Genomic DNA, 16,087 nt, shown 5'->3' on the forward strand with positions numbered 1-16,087 from the left:
GGAGGGGTGTCCCTCAGCCCAGCCTGCACCCTCTCCAATCTGGTTCCCTTCGGGGCAGTTGGACATCCCTCTCACAACCCGGGACTGCTGGCTCCCAACTGCTCGCCTGCCTCCCTGCCTGAGGGGACCCAGATTGGAGAGGGTGCAGGCTGGGCTGAGGGACACCCCTCCACCAGGGGCACAAATTTTGTGCACCAGACCCCTAGTCAGTTAATATGATCACTGCTATCTGTAGATGAAAGGGGCCATATGCTAATCGCCATGCAGGGAAGGCCTGCATGGCAATTGTGCAAGCTCAAAGACCTAAAATAACGACAAAAGATCGTCTGAAAATTAAATATTTAACTACAAACAGGTTATGGTGGGTAGTCATGTCTTAGGCTGGTATATTCCCTGACAAAGATCAACTTAGATCTTTACTGAGCCCATTTGTCTTTTTGTCTCTAAGATAACATATCTGTGAAATGTCTGGGTAACTTGTAACTCCACCCCCCACCCCCAGCCCCTCAGGGCACAACAAATGGCACCAGGACATTCCCTCATTGTTATTGTTATCAAATTAATTGTCAACTGTTAATTATGTTAAACTATCCTGTATCCATCTACATAAAAGAAGCTTATGTCCATCATTTCACTTTTTACCCTATCCCAGCGGTTTCCCTGCTTTGCTTTATCCCACCTCCTTGATCTATCACCAATGAATTTCATGTAACCTACCTACGTATTTTCCTTTGGATGGTAAATTTATAAAAACAAGGTATGAACTCCTCATTCTCCAGAGTATTATCGCAATTTGTTGAGGTTCTGCTTCCTGGCATATGTCGACAGTTTGGCTCAAATAAACTCACAAAATTCTTTACAGGTCTGAATGTTTTCTATGTTAACATTACTTGGCGTAGTCGCGGCAGGATTCCAAAGAAGCTCATCCAGGACTACCTTGTGGACTCGGACTCAGTGCTAGGATCCAGCAAGGGGCCCATTGAGCCCCGCCAGCTCCCCGCCGTATCAGGTGAACTTGGCTGAGTTGTCTCTTGGATCCAGGACCTTCCCTTGCTTTAGTAGAGGGTCTGACTTTATTTGAGCTGTATTTTAAAATTCTCAAGGTGGAACTAAGATTAAGGGTTAATAGAACCCAGGCTAAGGCAAGACTGGAGGGGAAAAAAACAAAAAACAAAATGGGTGGCTGGTTTTGATTTCAGCTCTTCAATTGGAATTGCTTTTTGAGAGTCTGAGCAAAAAACCTTTGCCGTAGAAATGAGAGCTGAACTCATTTAGCTCTGAAGATAAAGGGGCACATCCTCCCTCCTGCCCGATTCTCAGTGTTCTTAGGTGACCAAGAACCTTTGTGGAGGTGTCAGAGGTTATACCTCAGGACATGCAGGCTGCCCCGTAGGGAAATTCCAACTCAACTGTAATTAACTGTCTGGCTGGTCCGGGGGAGCGCCCATAAGACCTGATAAGCCAGCGCCCTGAGCCCTTCTGGCTGTTTTAGACAGCCAGGAGAGAAACCGAGACACTAAGAGGGTTGAATTACGACATCATGGAGCTCAACCCATAAGCAGTCCACTTTGCAACCCACTACATAACACCCCTAGAAAATTTGCTCAGACTCTGCAGATATTTAATAATAATAATAAATTTTAAAAGGTGGGAAATTGCACTCTGAGGCTGCTAAATCCCAAGAATCCCAGCCCCCTGTTAACACTCCAGCAGGGTACATGTACAATTCATATGGAATTTCTTTCAACTTGTATCTACAAAAATGGGAAAATTTAACTAAAAATAATATCAGCTTGAAATGGCCAAAGTGAGGAACTTTTGACACCTCCAAATTGATTTTTCTGTGCGCTCAATTAGAAAAAGTCGGCTCTAAGGTTAAATTAAATGAATGGGAAGCTTATCTTGATTGGAAGTTAGAGGCTTCTAGAAGAGGATCAGATAAAATATCTTCCCTACAGAAAGTTAATAAGAAAATTTTAGAGACTCTCTGAACTAAAGAAGGCTTCTGAAGCAAGTCAGTGCCAAGACCCCATGCCTCCCCCTTCTACTGCTCCTCCACTACACCCTTCGCTCTCTGAGCTTCCTTGCGCAGACTTGCCCTCCACCTCTATTCTTCCTTCTTCTGTATCTCCTCTACTACCATTCCCTGTTGACTTAGGGGGAAATAAGAATACAAATTCAGAGAAAGATAATTCAAGAATTCTAGCAGCTCCTTTCCGGGAAAAGCCTGTCTCAGGTAGAGGGGATCCAGCAATTGTATATGTTCCTTGGACTAGAACAGAATTAAGAAACCTAACTAAAGATTTTGCTGACCCTCTCCAGGACTCTGATGGGTTTGCAAAGGAATTTGATTTAACTGTTAGAACATATGATCCTGGCTATTCTGATCTGTTCCAAGTAATACACCTAACTGGTTTCTGGGAGCAAGGCAACAGAATGACTGAATAAGGTTCACTGGCATACTCCTGTAGATGATTTTTTTTTTTTTTTCACAAAGAACAAAGCTCTTTACTCAGACCCTTCTAATGTTTCCTCTATGGAAAGTCTAAGCAGTTTAGTTGATTTCCAGGTTTGCCTGACACTATGCCTTCATTAATTCCACAAGTATTGATTGAGTTGCTTCTGTGCTCTAAGCACTTGTGTTAGGTGCTGGGTGGAAATCCAATGATGAAAAAAACAACAGTCTGCCCTCATGAAGAATGTAATCATATCTAAGGTTTTGCTGGGGTCCAACCCCAGCAGGTCCAGGGGTCCCCAAAGGTGTGGATGGAGTCAGCGAAGAAGGAATGACATGGAGACTGGGTTCGGTTCATCAGCATAGCGAGGTTCTCCCTCCAGGATCTCCAGCCAAGTTCTGTCCAAGATCTCCAGCCAAGTTCTGTGTATAGGTTCTCTCGCTAGGTTCTCCAGCCGGGTTTTCCAGGTTCTCCCGCCATGTTCTGTCTAGGTTCTCCAGCCAAGTTCTGTAGCCAGGTTCTGTCCAGGATCTTTTGCCATGTTCTCTCACTAGGTTCTGTCTCTAGGTTCTGTATAGGATCTCCAGCCAAGTCCTGTCTCTAGGTTCTGTCAGATGATTTTTTTAAAACAGAAAGAGACAAAGAAAAATGCAGGGAATTGGCCCACCGGCTTTATCAAACCATACCTGAAGTTTTTCCTCAGAGAATGGACTGGACCAAGACCCAGCAATGTAAAATAAAACCTGATGAACTAGTGCTTGGTTTCTTTGAACGTTTTGAAAAGACTTTCAAACAATATTCAGGTCTGTCGCCAGATAGTTTCAAGGACCATCAAAATGATCCCTTACTAAATTCAATGTTTTTGGAAGGACTAGATGAAGAACTTATAACTTTGATCAAACAACATAAATTAAACTGGCAGACTACCCATGCTGATGAACTGGCTATTCTGGCTGATCAGCTATCTAAAATTATCAAAAGGAGAGAAAAAGATAAAGTCACCCAAATTATGAACTTACAGCTTCAACAATTAAGCAACCAAGCCAGTTCTACTCAGAAGTCTCTTAGACAAGGAAAGAAAAAAAAGTCTGTTTTTACTTCAAAAAGCCAGGCCACCATAAGAAAGATTGTAGAAAACTGAAATGGAATCTACACAGAGAAAACAGACAGAAGCAAGCATAGGGCTGCTCCGAGGACGATGAGAGGGTACTTCCCCTTCATCTTACTGATACTTTAGGAGAAATTGAAATTATCATAAAAGGATGAAAGGGCGAGGACTACGCCCTCCATCACCTGGCCAATCGGCAGGGCCCACAGTCCTCTCTCCTCCCCTTACTATAAAACCTCTCTCACCACAGGGCTGCCGCGCTCTTTACCACTTGCCGCTGAGTCGGTAAGGAGGGTGGGGGAGCCAAACCCGGGTTTGAAATAAAGTCTCTTATGCTTTTGCATCGGACACGGCTGGCTCCCTGGTGGTCTATTGGGGATCTTGAAATCTGGGCATAACAAGGAAAAGTTACTAAAGCCCTTGTGGATACTGGAGCCACTTTATCTGTTCTTAACCCTACCCATTTAAGTTTCCCTCTCCTTGGTAGTAAAGCTTCAGTACAAATGGTAGGGGTATCTAACCAACCAATGACTGTTTTTAAGTCAGAACCTGTCCCATTTCAACTAGGGATGTTATGGGGCAACATATATTCTTACTGGTCAAATTGGCCCCAATTCACCTGATAGGAAGAGATTTTCTTGAAACCCATAATGCTCATATATCCTTTTCCCTAAAAGATGAAATGTATTTAGAACTAAATGAATCAAATACTGAACCAATTGGGAAAATAATGATTTAAAAGAAACTTTCACCAGAGAAAAATAATCTTGAAACCGAACATTTCTTGCAGGAAGTTCCAATGCAACTTTGGGCCCTTTCCAGTACAGATACAGGCAAGATCGAGTCAGCCACTCCTATTAAAATAACTATTGATAATACTTTGCCTTTACCTAATAGTTGCCAATATCCTCTTAAGACCTGATGCACTACCTGGAATTAAGCCCATTATACAAGATTACTTAAAAAGAAGACTTATAATTCCATGTACAAGTCCCTGTAATTCTCCCATCGTTCCAGTAAAGAAACCAAATGGGAAAGGATGGAAATTTGTACAAAATCTCAGAGCTATAAATAGAATAGTTATTCCTAGACATCCTGTGGTTCCAAATCCACATACTTTATTATCAACTATTCCTGTGGACTGCCAATATTTTTCAGTAATAGATTTATGTAGTGCTTTTTTTCAGCATTCCAGTAGAAAAGGACAGTCGATATCTCTTTGCTTTCACTTGGGAAGATCGACAATTTACTTGGACTGTGTTGCCACAAGGATATACAGAAAGCCCCATCTATTTCTCCCAGATATTAAAAGCTGATCTAAACGATGTTAAATTTCCTAGAGATTCCACTCTAATCCAGTATGTGGATGATTTACTTGTATGCTCTACCGTGGTCGGCAAACTGCGGCTCACGAGCCACATGCGGCTCTTTGGTCCCTTGAGTGTGGCTCTTCCTAAGCCTTAGGAGTACCCTAATTAAGTTAATAACAATGTACCTACCTATATAGTTTAAGTTTAAAAAATTTGGCTCTCAAAAGAAATTTCAATCGTTGTACTGTTGATATTTGGCTCTGTTGACTAATGAGTTTGCCGACCACTGCTCTAGGACATTACTAGACTCTCAAAAGGACACAATTTACCTACTGCAACCACTAGCCATAAAGCAGTGGTTCTCAGCCCTTCTAATGCCATGACCCTTTAATACAGTTCCTCATGTTGTGGTGACCCCCAATTTCATTGTTACAAATTGAACATAATTAAACATAGTGATTAATCACAAAAACAATATGTAATTATATATGTGTTTTCCGATGGTCTTAGGCGACCCCTGTGAATGGGTCCTTCGACCCCCAAAGGGGTCTCGACCCACAGGTTGAGAACTGCTGCCATAAAGGGACATAAGGTCTCAAAGGATAAGCTTCAGTTTTGCTTACCTCAAGTAAAATACCTTGGCCATCTCATATCAAAGATGAGCTACTGATGAACCCCAAAAGACTTAGAGCAATGGTTCTCAACCTGTGGGTCGGGACCCCTTTGGGGGTCGAACGACCCTTTCACAGGGGTTGCCTAAGACCATCGGAAAACACATATGTAATTACAGATTGTTTCTGTGATTAATCACTATGCTTTAATTATGTTCAATTTGTAACAATGAAATTGGGGTCACAACATGAGGAACTGTATTAAAGGGTTGTGGCATTAGGAAGGTTGAGAACCCCTGACTTTGAGGAATCCTATCTTTCCCTCTTCCAAAAACAAAAAAAAGCAGCTTAGAGAATTCCTGGGCTTGACTGGATATTGTAGAAATTGGATTCCAAGCTTTTCATTGATAGCCCAGCCTTTCTATGCCCTATTAAAGTTGTATACACCTGGTCCAATTCAGTGGAATCCTGAAGGGAAACAAGCTGTAGAGACTCTAAAGGAAGTACTGTCTAAAGCTCCTGCTCTGGGGCATCTGAATCTATAAACTTCCCCTCTTCCTTTTCACATATGAAAGTAAGGGCAATGCTTTAGGAGTTCTAACTCAGAAATACGGAGACCACCATAGACCTATAGGGTATTACAGTCAGCAATTAGACTCAGTGGCAAAGGGCTCCCTCCCTGCATGAGGGCCATCTCTGCTACAGTCTTGTTATGTGAACAGACAGAAGAGATAGTCATGGGCTCCCCTTTAACTATATATGTTCCTCATTCTGTTGAATCCTTACTGAACTCTCATCACACTCAACACTTCTCTGTCAGTTGACTGGCTTCTTATGAAGTACTCCTGCTCTCTGCACCTAATATTACTTTGTTACCTTCTTTACAGGATGGAGAAAGCCACAATTGTGTTTTACTTACTGACCACCTTCTTGCTCCTAAGAATGATTTACAGGAAACTCCTATTAATAATGCTGACTTAATTTTGTTCACAGATGGATCTTATCTAAAGGATGAACAAGGACATTTCCGAGCTGGATATGCAGTGACTTCCACGGTGAATATAATTGAAAGTTCTTATCTGCCTGGGATCAAATCTGCCCAGCAAGCTGAACTAATTGCTTTGACTTGGGCTTGTCAATTGGCCAAAAGTCAAGTAGCCAATATCTACACTGATAGTTGTTATGCATTTGGTGTAGCTCATGACTTTGGAATGTTATGGAAGCAACGAGGCTTCTTAACTTCCTCTGGGCAGCCTATAAAAAATGAAAAACTGGTTGTAGAATTTTTAAATGCCATACAGCAACCAAAACAATTGGCAATTATAAAAATCCCAGGGCATTCTAAAGCCACAACCTTGAAAGCAAAAGGAAATCATTTTGCTGGTGCTGCAGCTAAGCAGGAAGCACTGAACAGTCAAGTTATCCAGACCCAATAATGTCCTTTACTTCCTATTAAATCAATAAAAATTATCTTTTACAGTTTCAACACACAGCCATGGAAGACGAAAAGAGAATATGGCAACAAAAAGGGGGAACTTTTGACCCAGACAGAAAAATATGGCTTGGACCCAATCAAAAACCTATTTTACCTGTAGGGGCCCAACTCCCTTACTTCAACATATACACAAGCTAACACATTGGGGTCCTTAAGAAATGATTTCATGGAATAAACAATATTACTGGAAACTTTCTCCTACAGTAGCTCATAAAGTGTACAGTAAATGCTCTATCTGTCCAAAATATAACCCAGGAAAACCACTCTATGGATCCCAAGGACATTTCCCACTTCCTTTGGGCCCATTTGAAATATGGCAATTGGATTTTATCCAAATGCTATCATTTCAGGGTTACAAATATATATTAGTTATGACTTGTATGTTTTCTCACTGGCTTAAGGCATTCCCTTGCAGGAAAACAACATAGCTGGTAAATTGTTACTAGAAAAAATAATTCCTAATTGTGGAATTCCCTCTAAGTTACATAATCACCAAGGGACTCATTTCACTGGGCAAATAATAAAATCCATCTGTAACATTTGGCCTATACTACATTTCCATTGTGCCTATCACCCCCAGTCTTCTGGACTGGTAGAACGTACCAATGGTATAATAAAAATTCAACTAGCCAAAATTTCAGAAGCCTTTAATCTCCCCTGGACAAAAGCTCTCCCTATAGTACTCCTCAACCTAAGATCTACTCCTTTTGGTAAACATAAGCTTTCTCCTTATGAAGTAGTCACTGGCCGCCCTATGCATCTGGATGAAGGGGTATATGCACCAACTTTGCTAAAAGGAGACATTTTACATTATTGTCAAGGGTTTATTAACCAACTTTAAAAAATTAATAAATTAGTAACAAATTCATTTCACAGTGAGCTCCGGGAAGACGAAAATTTCAAAGATCATGTCTTACAACCAGAAAATTTAATGTATTGGAAAAGACACCAAATAAAAGACTTTCTCCAACCTCATTGGAGGGGACCTTACCAGGTATTACTAACTAACCCATGTGCAGCTAAACTTAAAGAAGTTAGCTAATGGATTCACATTTCTCATTTAAAAAAGACACCTGATGTGAATGGATGTCTACTCCCATCTCTGACACCCATCTCTGTCTGCAGCGAAGATCAAAGACTTTTCAAGGACAAGAAACAGCTAAGACTTTTCAAGGACGAGAAGTCACTGACTAGGAAGACAAACAACTATCCCAAGATGACGTCAACAGGCCTGTATGCTCACAAACTGATATTGCTTGAACCTTGTTTTTATATTATCTGGTTGTTATTGATTGAATGTACATGAAATGCTTTTCATATTATTATCCTTATGGTTTTCTAGTGGAAACAATATCTGCCTCCCCAGACCTCCCTTATTAGATATGAAAAATTTAACTTGGATACCTGCTAATCTTTCCCACCTACTGCACAATGATGTTCTGATTATCAGGTATGATAATGAAATTAATGCTTTGTTGGCCATACATTGGTCCTCTCCTATTATCAATATAAGCTTTGGTACATTTTTTTTCTGGCTATATCTACTATAAAGTACCCACCTTAGGCAAATACCTCCAAGAACACCTCCCTGATAAGTCCACTGGTAGAATTGTATATGAATCTAATCTGAATGAATATTGTATAGATATAAAAATAAATAATGAAAAACTAAGAAAAACACCTGTATATAATGGTAAAAGGCTTGCAGCAGCCTGTCCTATCTGTCATAGTTTATCTTGTCCTCGGACTCACCAGCCATGCTCTTGTGGCTGGATGTCTGTAAAACAGAACAAAAAAATCAATGATTCCCCATTTCAGAAATTATTGGAATCACTTGGTGGGTAAATATGTCTGTAACTACTCCACCATCCTTGTGTCCTGGATGCCTGTGGGAAGCCCTATGGAATACTCAAACTCTAGCTCATTTGGGGGTCATCTCCACCCATTTAACTATGGCATAAGAAACTCAACATTTTTGAGTCCACTCAATACACCCTAACTGCTCTCAAGCCATAACGACCCAATAGCAACAACATTCCTGGTGAATCCAACAACATTGGCCCCCTAAAAGAAGCAAAAGGGGAATACTTGGAGGAGTAGAGGCTGGCCTTGGTATCCTGGGACAAGCTGTACTTGCAGCTAATGAAGAACGTCATTCATTAGAAAAAGAGTCTTTATCTCAAAGAGGTCATGTAAAGGGAATGCTGTTTCAGGAAGAAGGAAAAGGGTGGGAAGCAGCATGGAAAGACAATAAAGCCTTAATTCCATGGATAAAACAGACTCAACAAACTATAAAAACTCATGCACAAACCCAACAATGGGAACATGCCTGTACCCTAACTCAACAGGGCCTATTATCTATGCTAATGCAAATGGAATCTAAAATGGCTATGAAACAATGGCCAACTATAATAACTGTGGAAGCCCAGGCCAGACACTTATGGGACTCATATGGTTCCCCAGGAATTTGAAAAATCTTCAATGGAAAATGCAATCTACAACATTGTGTTTTAAAAGCCCAGGTGCCTTGGTTAAATCCTAAGCTTAAATTCCCAGTAGTTCAACTGGCTGGCATAGGGACCATCCTCAATAATACTAACATACTTCCAATGGGAAGTAAATGGGCCATATTCAAAAATAATAAACAATGGAAACCCATCTCACTATCTAAGTGTGAAAGTCAGAAAGGTGAATGATTATGCCCCCATTCCATATGGAATACTGAATTCACCCAGTCCTGGCCTATTGTATCTACCCCAACAAATAACAATATATGGTATATGGGAAAGGGGCATTTTTGCTGGGAAGAGTTAAAAAACTTTTCTATTATTCTAAACAATTTTTACTGTAATAACACTAAGTTTACATTAAATAATACTGAAATATGGTGTAATTCTGAAATTATAGGCAAAATAACTTTCCTGAAATTCATAAAACCTATAATAATATTAATACTAAAAAACCAATATATTGGAAAATTAAACTTAAATCCTCCTCATGAAGTCATTTATATGAAAACTAACTGGTTTGGCTCAGTGGATAAAACGTCGGCTTGTAGACTGAAGGGTCCTGGGTTCAATTCTGGTCAGGAGCACATGTCCAGGTCTCTCTCCCTTCCTCTCTGAAATCAATAAAAATATATTTTTTTAAAAAAGAGAAAGAAATGGGAATAGTCTTTACTAGCACAGCACAACTTAATGGGACCTGGCATACAGGTCCTCATACAAATAAACAAACAATTTTATCATGGAATCAATAACACCAGTTTCAGTAACATCCAAGTGGCCTTTATTAAGTATACTGTACACTTACTATCACCCTTCCTTGAATTGTCTTAAAAATCCACCTAAAAATCCTTTGAGGGAGATATCATATATTGTACCTCCATCTAACAGACATGAGACTGAGCCTTGCCTCTGCATCTCACTAGCCTTGAGCCCTCAGAAAAGTTAATTAGCTTCTCTAAACCTCAGCTTCCTCCTCTATAAAAAGGGCGTAATAATGCTTAGTGCCTGCGTTTGTTATGGGAATTGTAAAGCATTTAGCATAGTGTCTGATACATGGAAAATGTACAATAAGTGGTACCCTAAAAAAGTAAGCTGAATCTCAAAGGCGAAATTCTAAACGGATATAAGTATATAGTGTAAAACCGCAAAGGAACACACAGAGATGACTACATCATAAAGGTTATGCATGATCAAAGACACACTGTAAACTAACATAAGTCTATATATTGTGTAAGTGTGCTTTAGCAGGTTTCCTAGGTGTGTGGAAATGATAGCCTCATTTCCACTTAAAGGAGGTTTTCTCAGTCGGTTTGTCCTTTGTATTTTGTATCAAGAAAATGGAAGATATAACTGGAGCACTCAAGCAGTGAGGGTGGGGGAGTAGTTTTTATGCCTAAGAAGAAAAACTGAAGGGAGACAGTTTCATGAGTTGTTACGCAGAATGGTCTATGAGGACAGAGTTGTTAACTAGCGACCATAAACTCCTAAAGCTGTAGCCTCTGCCTAGAGGCATGCAAGGATGCAGGGCTGACAAATTGTGTGTGGCTGCCTGCCATCCGCCTCGGTTAAGAGCTTCTAATCAGCAGATTACTGTGCGAGATAGCTCACACTGTTAACTCCACTTAGAAACTGACTTTGAAGCAAGGTCAGGAGAGATGCTAAATTGCATGTACAATAAGTATCTGTAGGTAGCCTTGAATTAAATCACCAAACACATCTGCCTCAGCTTTTCCTCCAGGACTCTGGACATCTTGCTGAAACATGAATTTCCTGTCTTCTTGTACTTCACTTCCATCCCTTCCCATTCCCAACCCCTCCCCCACAACCTCAACCAGGTTGTCAGAGTTCAGGGATTAATTATTCATCTGTTTATTCAGTCTACAAACATAATATGAGTGCTACGTGCCAAATACAGAAGTAGGTGCTAGAGATATAAACACGAATCTGACAGAATATTGCTTATGAGTAGCCCACATTCTGATTTGGGAAACAGAAACGGAAAAGAATATTCAGCTATAACTTGATACTGCTTTAGTCCTCCGAAAGCACCAAGGCAGAGATGACCACTCTGCTTTGGGAAGATGAGAGAGCTGCTCAAAGTCTGTGATTTGTGGTTTGAGTGTTGAGGATGAGTCTGAGTGCTCAGGGGATGAAGGCAGGGAAGAAATTTACAAGCTAGAAGAAACAAGCTCCATGTGCTTGTGGTTGATGTGTAGACTTTGTGGTGGAGAGGGAGGCTGGCTAGATAGGCTGGAGAGAGACTGTAATAGCAGTAACATGTGAATGTGAAATTGAAAGGTAAAATATATTTTGCAACAGCTCAGAATTTTAGAATTTGAAGGGCTCTTAGTGACCATGTAGATCAACTTCACAGAGGCTTAGGGCAGTTAATGACTTGTTCATGACAGGACCAGAAACAATCTCTGTCAACACTAGGTCTTCTGCTCCTTCCTCAGAAGCCTCCAATCGCTACTGCTAATACCAACCAGGAAAACTGGTGCTATAACTCCTGAAAATTTGGTCTTTCAGAGCTCAGCCTAGAAGTCTAGTATGGAGTCTAGATCTACAGTCCTGTGTCCATTCATTAATGTTATGCTAACTTGATAAATTATACACACACACACACACACACACACACACATACTTACATACATATCCTATATAATAAAAACTTAATACGCAAATCGACCTAATGGTGGAATGACCAGTTGCTATGATATGCACTGACCACCAGGGGGAAGACACTCAATGCAGGAGCTGCCCCCTGGTGGTCAGTGCGCTCCCACAGGGGGAGTGCCGTTCAGCCAGAAGCCAGGCTCGCCAGCAGGCTCATGGCTGGCAGTGCAGCGGTTGTGGTGGCAGCCTCTCCCGTCTCTGCGGCAGTGCTAAGGAGCAGCAAGCTGAGCGGTAAGGAGCAACGAGCAGGCGGGCGGTAAGGAGTGAGGTCCTGGACTGTGAGAGGGATGTCCACCGAGGGCTCCTGGGCTGCAAGAGGGTGCAGGACGGGCTAAGGGACTACCCGCCCCCCCCAAGTGCACGATTTTGTGCACTGGGCCTCTAGTACATATATATTGTCATCAGACTTCAAAGACTGCCGAAAGGAGAGTATATTTGTTCTCTATTGTCACTGTAACAAATTACCATAAACTTGGTTGGTTAATACAATATATATTTGCTTTCTTACAGTTCTGGAGGCCTTAAGCCGAAATCAGTTTTACTGGGATAAAGTCAAGGTGTGGGCAGGATTGGTTCCTTCTACAGGCTCCAGGGGAGAATCCATTCCTTGCCTGTTCTAGCTTCTAGAGGTGGTCTGCATTCCTTGGCTGTGGTTGCATCACTTCAGTCTCTGCTGCTGTTACCATAATGACTTTTTTTCTTTGACTTTCTTGCCTCCCTCTTATAAGGACTATTGTGATTACATTTAGAGCCCACTTGGATAATTCAGACTCATCTCCCACCTCAAGATCCTACTTTAATCAGATCTGTAAAGTCTCTTTTGCCATATAAGGTAACATTTATAGATTCTGGGGATTAGCAGATAGATATCTTAGGGGGAAGGGAGGATTCTTCAGTTTACCACGGAGAGCAGTATTCTTTGTCCCCAAATTGGAAGCATGCAGATGACACATACCTGATTGTAGCCGAGGACATGGGAATTCAAGGGTAGATAGGAAGGGCTAGGAGAAGTAATCCTCCTTAGTTACTCAGTCTATGGAGAAACAGATACCTGAGAATATTCAAGGTGGAATAGATATTAACAATGGCAGACTCACCTTAATCCCTTCACTTTTGAAGTTCTCACTTGTATTTTTGCAGCTATTATTCCACATGGAAAATACTAAGGATAAGAAGTTAGAATTCCAGCCCAGCTGATGTGGCTCAGTAGTTGAATGTTGAGCTATGAACCAGAAAGTCATGGTTTGATTCCCAGTTAGGGCACATACCCAGATTGAGGGTTCAATCCCCAGTTGGGGCACATGTGGAAGACAACTAATCAATGTTTCTCTCTCTCTCACCCCTCTTTCTAATTCCCTCCTTGTCTTTCTCTCTAAGCATGTCCCCACCAGACTTGAAACCAGAGGAGCAGCAGGCAGTGGCAGCTCATCCCAGGCTAACTCTCTGTATCTGTCTGTAAGGCCCCCTTTTATTTTACTTTCTAGTGAGCTAACAAGAGCCCCACCTTGTCTCACTTCTGTCACTGTGACTTTTACTTCTGAGTTCACTCAGCCCTGCATGGCTCACTTCTTTCCTATAACTTTTCTGAGAAGCCAAAGCAGCCCCTCGTAGGCTCTCCTGTTTCTTCTTCTACCTTAAGCTCTTCCTTTGTTTCACTGTTCCCAGCTTTGATAAATATACTCTCAAAGTCACCTGGACTCTCAAATACCTAGACATGTACTAAAATTCCACAGAAATTGTGTTTTGTGAGATCTTTCCTGCACAAAGTCAAGGATCCACCCACTACCAGCCAGCTTGAGGCAGACCTGCTCTGGGCCCAGTCCCCAGTCCAGTAACATAATTAGCACCCTCGCTTCACATATTTCCCCTCAAAACTTTTATTTTAATTTTTTCTTTATTAATTAAGGAATTACATATGTGTCCTTATTCCCCCCATTGTCCCCCCACGCCCTTCCCCTCAAAACTTTTTCGTAGAGCCTCCAAATGTTACAGCTGCAAGTAGCCATAGACACTTAGGGTCATTTGGAGGATAGGAGTGGGGGAACTAGGAGGTGAAAAGGGTATTTTCCAAGGTCAAAGAGAACCTAGTAGAGAATGGTATGGCACAGAGTACAATTTAACTTCCCAAGATTCTTCCTTTTGCTATTTGAAGTTATCTAAAGATTTTTTTTAAATTTCAACTGTTTCTATTTTATTTATTTTTTAAAAAAAATATATTTTATTGATTTTTTACAGAGAGGAAGGGAGAGAGATAGAGAGCTAGAAACATCGATGAGAGAGAAACATCAATCAGCTGCCTCCTGCACGCCCCCCACTGGGGATGTGCCCGCAACCCAGGTATATGCCCTTGACCGGAATTGAACCTGGGACCTTTCCGTCCACAGGCCGACGCTCTATCCACTGAGCCAAACCGGTTTCGGCTCTAAAGATTCTTAATGGTCAGAAAAACAATATTTGATTAAATGGGAGGTGAACACACTATTTAAGTGACTTCTACAGATGCTGCTATAAATACGAATTGAATGAAAGTCCTCTAGTAACAAGTCATGTGGTCCTTTAGACCTCTGTCCCTTTAAGCCTGGATCTAGGAGAACAGTACTGATTACAGAACCCATTTTAAAGATGAGACCTACTATGCTAAAACTGTTTTAACTGTGGTTCTCCAGAAGGAGCTTAAGTAGCACCTAATATTTTGTGAAGTATGGAAATAATCTTACTTCATTCTAATCTCCAAAAATAGTTACATTAGCCACCAGTCACTTTTAAGGAATTGTGTAAATTTGCACCTTTTTTTTTTACAGCATTAACTAACATTTAAAAATTAAATAACTTAGAAATAGTTACCATTTTCTGCTGAGTTCCTGACTTCCTAGGGGGTGCATAAAAGGGAAGGACAAATAAAAACCAATTCAGCAGGTCAGGGTCTAAAATTAAACCATGAGTAAAATGCAGAGGGTGCAATGTTCATTTTGTTCTGTACTGTGAAGCAGGGCAAGCTGGACGTTTTGTCTGGAGTGATATAGATTATAATATGGAACAGCTTCTTTTCATTGTCTAGGGAAAAAAACAATCATTAAACTTCAGAAGTCAGGTTGAGTAGAGATTCCAACATAATCCATTAAGTTTATGTATTCCAGGAGTTAAGTATAAACATTACTATTTAATACAGCTTCAATTATAGTCTCAATGTGGTGTTAAAAACTACTCTTTTCTCCTAGACTTTCCTGGTATACAGAGATGTGCTTATCTAAAGCACCTGCTCTTAATGAAGAACACCCTATGAACATCTCTCCATTCAGAATATCTGTGAGTATGATGTGTAAAGAAAATAGTTATTGCCCTGGCCGGTGTAGTTCAGTTGGTTCAGCATTGTCCGGTGCACCAAAAGGTCGCTGGTTCAATTGCTGATCAGGGCACATGCCCAGGTTGCAGGTTCAATCCCCAGGGTACGGAAGTAAAATACAAAGGTGTGGAGGAGCATGTGGGGAGGGCTGGCGGCTGAGGACACGATTGTCTTTTTCAATTGGGAGGGAGTCTCAGGCTCTGAGCTCCAGTCCCGGGCGAGTCTCTGGGGCCCCAGACTCATACCGGAGAATCGGGACTATCTGGCATCGGTTGAAACTCGAGGGCAGCTTTCTCTCGGAGGCACTCGCAGCGATTGCCGGGGCCTCTGAGGGCAGGACTGAGAGCAGCCATACTGCTCGCTCTGCCCGCCCTGTTGATCCCCTGGGGCCCCGCCCCCCCCAAGCCGTGCACGGAGGCTTTTGCATATGAAAGGCCCCAGCCCTTTGTAATCTGAAAATTACTTAACAAACTGCAGCTGGCCCAAGGCCCCATGGCAACTTGCATTGCTTTACAGCTGGCTTCTGCTGGGTAGCCTCAGGCAGAGGCTAGATTAGCACCTCCTTAGATCCAAGAGCCAGT

The 16,087-nt window shown here is 41.5% G+C and overlaps 1 long non-coding RNA gene across 1 annotated transcript; it reads right to left on the reverse strand.

The window, feature by feature from the left end:
• Positions 1–10,082: 10,082 nt before the first annotated feature.
• Positions 10,083–15,564, reverse strand: LOC106725526. Its single transcript, XR_001361407.1, has 3 exons — positions 15,008–15,564; positions 13,119–13,214; positions 10,083–10,101 (listed from the first exon to the last, which is right to left on the reverse strand). It is a non-coding gene; the product is annotated as an uncharacterized LOC106725526 (long non-coding RNA).
• Positions 15,565–16,087: the final 523 nt, after the last annotated feature.

This window comes from Myotis brandtii, unplaced genomic scaffold (assembly GCF_000412655.1).
Source record: "Myotis brandtii unplaced genomic scaffold, ASM41265v1 scaffold17, whole genome shotgun sequence".
Taxonomy (NCBI): Eukaryota; Metazoa; Chordata; class Mammalia; order Chiroptera; family Vespertilionidae; genus Myotis; species Myotis brandtii.